The following is a 7,406-nucleotide window of genomic DNA, read 5'->3' as shown; positions in this document are numbered from 1 at the left end:
TATTTTAATAGTACTTCATAAATAATAAAGCTGAGCTGATCTTGTTAGCAGATATCTGTGTGAAGTAAAGGGTAATGAATGAGAAACCCTAATAAGCATTATTCCAAAGATGGATCTTCTCTGCTCTGGGAGTTTGGTATTGTGCCCCAAAGGCTCTTGTAAATCCAGCTGCAGTTCTTGTTCATCATTTAGAAGATTAGGGGCTGATAAGCGACAGTCAAGCCTTATTAGAACAGGCTAAGGCAACAGGAAACATTAATTGGGTAATTTAATGCACAAGGAGACAATAAATGCTTGCATTGTGGTTCAGATGCTGTTTTCTCTATTGATTTGTCATGTCTTATTCCATTAAATTCTCACATATTTTTGATGGAGAGACCGTAAGACAAAGTCTAAGTTTAAAAATACAGAATACTTTTGCTACTTCCTACAGTTTCCCTTTACTCTCATGTTACTAAGGGACCCATAAGTAGCCCCGTCTTTTGAAGCCAAAGAATGATGACAGCTCTGTTGCCCAAGGACTCCTCCAACAAAGGAGGGATGAGATCCAACGTATAGCAGCAATCTGCAGTGAAATTGTCTCACCATCTTATTTGTGTTATGGTTTCATCGCAGCATGCGCTCATAGCAGGACTGCTGTGACTCTGCGAGGAAGTCCAGCCACTCTTTTCCTCTAGAAAGCTGGGAGTGCTTAACAAAGCCCTCTCCTCTTTCACCATTCTGGAGTAGACATAGAAATAGTTGCTGAGCTGATATTCCTCTGAAAGTAGGGAAGATGAGATGAACCTTCTTCCCTGTCTAATGCCAGAATTAATCTACTCATGTGAGTGCACTCAGTCCCCTCAGTGGTGGGTATTGCTGTTTGGAGCACCAAAATCTCAGTTATATACCAGCTCCTCATTTGGGTCCCATTCTAAGATTTCCTTCCGTGAGATATCTTTCCCACAGCTGAAAAGGAGGGAAAAGAGGTTCTCTTATTGTGGAATAAATTCAACATAAGATGGGGAAAGTCTTTCATTTACTTAGCTGCCTTAGGCACTCATTCCATCTCATTTGTAACACTGTAACTTGGAAGATTGGGGGTGATAATTCATGGACATTTTATTTTAATAGTTCACATTTGCAGCAATTTAAATATTAAAATGCAGTTTGAAGGCATGCAAGCATCATTAATTTCAAATAAACATTGCACGTTATGCTCTGTTTAACAGCATTTAGTTTCACTTTTTGTAGCTTTATTCCACTTTCAGGCATGGCTTTTGAATCACTCCTTTCAAGAATTCCCAGCCACAGCCTCTCCCTTCCACCCAGCATCCTGGAACTGTTTCTGCTGTGAGTAAGGTTCCCCATGGCTGTGGCACTGGCTGGAAGGCCACTCACTCCTCATCGCCTGCTGCAGCAAACTCACTGTGGACAGAGAACCTCTCCACTTCAAGCTTCTTTCAGGACTGTCGCATATGAAGTTGGTGTCCTCCTCCCACCTCCTTATATTTAAGGAAGGAGATAATTTCTCTGGCTCTATTTACCATAAGATGTGGCACTATAGGGTGCCTATTAGCAGATCCCCAAAGTCATGGCAGCCTTGGTAGAAGAAGCAGGGTCCACCTACAGCGAAACACATCCTCTCCGACACCACATTAACCAGAGTTTTAGCTGTGCTCCTTGCATCTCCTCAAGAACTGACCCAAATACAATGATCTGAGACTGTCTACTAGACCAAAAACAGGAGAGTGCACATCTTCTTGTCAATACAGTGCTTATTTGTGCTTGTACTTGATTATGTAGTTCTAACCCCATTGTCATGGGCAGGATAATCTAAACCAGGTTGCTCAAAGCCCCATCCAGCCTGGCCTTGAACACTTACAGGGATGGGGCAGCCACAGCTTCTCTGTGTAACTTGCTCCAATAACTCACCATCCTCACAGTAAAGAATTTCTTCCTTATATCTAATCTAAATCTACCCTCTTTCAGTTTAAAGCCATTCCCCTTGTCCTATCACTACTTCCTTGTATAAAAAGTCTCTTTCCAGCACTGTTATAGCCCCCCCTTCAGATACTGGAAGGCTGCTATGAGGTCTCCACGCAGTCTTCTCTTCTCCAGCCTGCCTTCATAGGAGATGTGCTCCAGCCCTCTGATCATCTTTGTGACCTTCCTCTGTCTTGCTCCAGCAGGTCCATGTTCATCTTGTGTTGGGGTACTGGATGCAGTACTGAAGGTGGGGTCTCACGAGAGCAGAGTAAAGGGGCAGGATCACCTCCTTCCACCTGCTGGTCACGCTGCTTTTGATGCAGCCCAGGATACGGTTGGCTTTCTGGGCTGAAAGTGCACACTGCAGCCGGCTCATGTTCATTTTCTCATCAACCAGCACCCCAAAGTCCTTCTCTGCAGGGCTGCTCTGAATCTTTTCTCTGCCCAACCTGTAGCTGTGCCTGGGATTGCCCCAACCCAGGTATAGGACCTTGCACTTATCATGGTTAAACTTCATGAGGTTGGCATCCGCCCACCTCACAAGTGTGTCAAGGTCCCTCTGGATGGCATTCCTTCCCTCCAGCGAATGATGACACCGAACCACACAGCTTGGTGTCATCGGCAAACTTGGTGAGGGTGCACTCAATCCCACTGTCCATGTCAGCGACAAAGATGTTGAACAAGACCGGTGCCAACACTGATCCCTGAGGGACACCACTCGTTACTGGCCTCCAGCCGGACATTGAGCCATTGACCACAACTCTGTGTGTGTGGCCATCCAGCCAGTTCTTCATCCACCGAGTGGTCCATCCACGAAATTGAGGTCTCTCCAATTTAGAGACAAGGATGTGGTGTCTTGGACATCAAGCTGCTGACCACAACAATTTGAGTGCAGCCATCCATCAAACTCCTTATCCACATGGGTTCATCAAGTGGTCCATCCATCATACCCATGCCTCTCCACTTTAGAGACAAGGTTGTTATATGGGACAGTGTCAAATGCTTTGCATGAGTCCAGGTAGATGCCAGTCTGTCCTATCTATTAACAATGTAAATCCATTGTAGAAGGTCACCAAATTCAGCAGGCACAATTTGCCCTTAGTGAAATTATGTTGGCTGTCACCAATCCCCTCCTTATTTATCATGTGCTTTAGCATGGTTTCCAGGAGGCTCTGGTCCATGACCTTGACAGGCACTAAGGTGACACTGACTGGCCTGTAGTTTCCCAGGTCTTCTTTTTTTCTCTCCTTTTTAAAAATGGGGGCTATGTTTTCCCTTTTCCAGTCAGTGGGAACTTCACTGGATGTCCACAACTTCTCAAATACGATGGATAGTGGCTTGGCCACTTCATTGGCCAATTTTCCCAGGACCTGTGGATGCATCTCATCAGATCCCATGGATATGTGCATTAAAGAGACATAATTAATAACTGCATTTAAATGCATAATAATACAAAAGGTTGTAAAAACATTCCCTTATAAAAATATTCATCATTAATGGTTACAGTAATTACCTTCAAATAGTCCTCATCCTTCTCTATATCACTTTGGGGGAAAATTGAGCATTGAAATGTAATCTGGCTTAGTGCTCATCTAACGCAAACACTTTTTATCCAACTTCTCCTGGTTTTATCCATTGTTTGGTGGGTTTGGGTTTTTTGAGGGGGAGAGAAGGAGGGTTAAGAATGCCTGAATGTGAAAATAAATGAATAAATAAATATATTTCTGTTAATGACATAAAATTTTATAGGAAATACTATTCCTAAGGAAAAAAAGTGTACGCTACAAAACCAGTTCTTAAAAATCAGATGTTGCTTTTTGCAGTCTTTTGCAATTGGAATTTCCACCTAGCCAAGATTTTTACTGGGCAGTTTTAAGCTACCTCCGCAATTTATGTTTATACATAAACATTTCTGATTTTAATTGCTATCAACTTCTTATACTTGATAGATGGTCTTATATATTTTTTGCCTCCAGAGACTATTTACATTGCCAAGTATTGACACACTTCCAAGATTTATACTTCTCTAAGGAATGAAGCTTACAATAAAATACAATGTATTCCGTGGCTGTGAATGGTAATGTTACTAAACAGTCTAAAGATATTTCACAACCGATAGTTATTTCCCTCTCACACGCAGCACTTCACTTAGTCCTACTATAGGTTTAGGATTATAAAGAGAAGTAAAATGCTTAATTTGCCTAATCTAATGTTCCAGAGATCCAATAGGACTTAATTTAGGTTTCCTTTCTCCAGAGCTGTTATTGGACTAATGATTAGTCTTTCATTTTTTTTCCCAATAATTATTTTAAGAGGGTAACTCTTATGGAAGGGATGCAGAATTCATTCACTTGTGGGATTGGAATAACCCCTTACAGAGCTCAACTATTACACTGCAGTCAGAAACAGGAATTGTTGCAGAAGTGTAAAATACAATATCAAACATACAAGTAGTTACTATTATTAGATGTAGCTCAGAAGGTGATTGAATTTACATAGAGATCTAAACCTTTGGATTGGATTCAGTTTGCTGGTAGCAGTCAGGGGTCACATTGCCTATAGAAACCCCAGAGGACAAGGAAGAGTTCTTAGAAAAAATGCATCAATTTGTGCCATCTCCATGCGACTGCTATTGCGTTAATGCAGAAGTAGCATCATCAAGCTTTATCAGTAGTAGATAGTAGACCAGCAGTAGACCAGAACGGTCTCCAGCACTGAAACAATTCATAGATGTTGCTTCAGTGGCAAAGTTCAGCTCTCAGCCTTCTATGAATAAAATTTCAAGGGAGATTCCATATTCTTATTTTATTTTTTCCAGCCATTTCACCTCTTTAATACAGCTTTATATATTAATCTCTTTTGTAAATAGGCAATTTAATGTCATACAGCTCTTTTGCAGAGGAAGAGGAAAGATGGCTCTGGGTTGACCTCTTTTTATCTTAGTATTACCACTTCTCAAAGATGAGCGGGCACCTCGGCAATAAAAGGAAATATGGCCCATGGGTTGCACCACCCATTCTCCTCACTGACTGGGGAATGGAAAGGATGCGATCCAAGACAGTCTGTAATTCCCCTGGGAGAGGTGATGATGCAGCCTGTACAAGATTAATTTGGTGTGAAGTTTTGAATTTAAATATTCCAGCTCTTGGAGACACTACAATTCCAGGTTACTTGGCTTTGACCCTTGTGTCATGGTTTAAACCCAGTCAGGTAATTCATTCGCTCACTTCCCCCCCTTTCTTGCCCTCCCCCTGCTCCCGGAGGGACGGAGAGGAGAATCGAAAAGAATGCAACTCCCACAGGTTGAGATAAGAACAGTTTAGTAACTAAGGTATAACACAAATTACTGCTACCACCAGTGATATAAATAAAGGAAATAACAAAGGAAGAGAATTCACCACCAGCCAACCGATAACTCCTCCCCCCCAGCCCGACCAAGCTCTGACCGATACCTCCTCCAACCGAGCAGTCTCCCAGTCCTTCCGGCTAACTCCCAGTTACATCCTGGGCATGACGTGCTGTGGTATGGAATACCTCTTTGGCTAGCTTGGGTCATTCCTGTCTCTGCTTCCTCCCGGCTTCCCCTCCTCCCTGGCAGAGCATGAGGCTCACAAAGTCCTTGGCCAAACCAAAACATCATTGTTATCAGCTCTGATCCCAGGCCGAAAGTCAAAACACTGCACTGCACCAGCTACCAAGAAGGAGAAACATGACTGCTACTGCTGAACCCAGGACACCTTGAGATGGAGGAGACATTCCCTACAATTTCTATAAGAGAAGCTAAAAATTCTAGGAATAAATTATTTCGAAAAAGTAATAATTTCTATATTTATTTATTGGGAGTCTATGCCCTGGACATCCTCCCTCTCCCACCCATCTTATAAGGATTTATCTAGAGCAAAGATAGTTTAAACTGCAGTCAGACTAAAAACTGAAGAAAACAGAAGAGCAGAAGTATGATGAAAAAGAAATGAGCAGTTGCTTAAATCTGTTAATAACCAGACATAGAAACAACAAATGAGAATATCAGAAAATTGAAGAAACCAAAAATGAAAGTATTCTTCCAGACTCCAACCCTGTAGGAGAAAGCAATCGAAATGGAGACCTAACTGAGGTTATAATTCAAAAAGCATGTAAGCAGCACTTACAAGCTTACTGAAGCATTTACACACAAATGTTTAAAGAGTTCTTCATGTTCTGTCAGCATGAAGTTAGTTTTTACTTGGTCCTGGCAGTAAGACCACTAGTGAGTTTCCAAAAAGTATTTTATTAAGATGTAAATTAACTCTAGAATCTATTTCAAGATATAAACCCAAGAATTCTTCTGTAGTGCATTTTAGTTATTCCTTTTGATGCAAGGATATACATCGGACAGCAATTTCATACTAGCCCAATAGAGGACTTACTTATAAAAGACAGCGTGTGAGATAATTCATATCTGATTATTCATGTTTATCTTTCACATCAATAGATATGAAAATAATCTGTTCTGTGACTGATGTTTTTCTGATGAGTTTTAAATTACACGTGGAATATTCTTAAAAAGAAAGATACTGAAAATACAAATTTATTATTATTATTTGACTCCTGTTGGCTTCTGTGCTTAAAAATGATGTACACACAAAGGTGTTCATGGCATTGTGGTTTTCAGGTTTTAAACTGATGATTTAGAAACTGTGAGATTAATAGCACTGAGAACCTCTAAAGGTAATAGGATTATAATTTAATATTAACTGAATGTTTCTGGGGGTCTGCTATAGCAGTGCCTCACCTCTGGGATACATCAGAGTAATTAGTCTGCAGTGGCATACAGTGGTGATGCATGATAACTGCAGCTTTTCCTGCTCCTGTTAAGGTCTTCATTCACTGGTAACTAGTTTTTATTGTCATATCTGTCATAAAGAGCCACAGAGCAAGCCTGCAATAGTCTTGCCCTAAGCTGCACTTATCAGGGAGAGACCAGTTCTCAGAGGGCCCTCTACTGATCCAAACGCACAAGGAAATGCTTGCTTGCTTTTCTCCCATATAGCAGAATTGCAAAATTTACCTGCTCTCACCTCTACCACACTGCAGGACTGGTGACTCTGCAGAGTCTCTTTAGGAGAGCCTGTTGTAGCCCAAGGTGGGCAGGGGTGACGGGTAGCGTGCTGTCTGCAGGACAGAAGGACAAAGGGAGTAGCATCCCTTTAGTATCATCTGAATCTCTTTTTCTTGTCCTTGTTTTGCTAGTTAAATGTAGCCGTGTAAAAGGAGTTTGCCTCCTCCATCCCATGTTGCCATTCCATCTGGGCTGACAGAGTAGTTTGGTTCTGCTTCCACCTATGGTTTCCTGACCAAACCACATCTGAAATACCAGTGACAGCTAATGAGGGTTAATGAGCCAGTGAGTCACAGTGAAGTGAGGGTTGTGGAGACTTTCCCCCTGTTGTAGGAGTATG

At 41.7% G+C, this 7,406-nt stretch overlaps 1 long non-coding RNA gene across 1 annotated transcript in view; it reads right to left on the bottom strand.

Annotated features, from left to right (window-relative positions):
- The window catches only part of LOC134165183 (uncharacterized), a 498,306-nt gene that overhangs the window by 353,781 nt on the left and 137,119 nt on the right, over nucleotides 1-7,406 (bottom strand). The window lies entirely within an intron of this gene.

This window comes from Pezoporus occidentalis, unplaced genomic scaffold, assembly GCF_034315485.1.
Source record: "Pezoporus occidentalis ecotype Australia unplaced genomic scaffold, CSIRO_AGI_Poc_V1 ctg231, whole genome shotgun sequence".
In the NCBI taxonomy this organism is placed as follows: domain Eukaryota; kingdom Metazoa; phylum Chordata; class Aves; order Psittaciformes; family Psittacidae; genus Pezoporus; species Pezoporus occidentalis.
The sequence above is the reverse complement of the archived record's forward strand: the minus strand, read 5'-3'. Positions and strand labels throughout refer to the sequence as shown.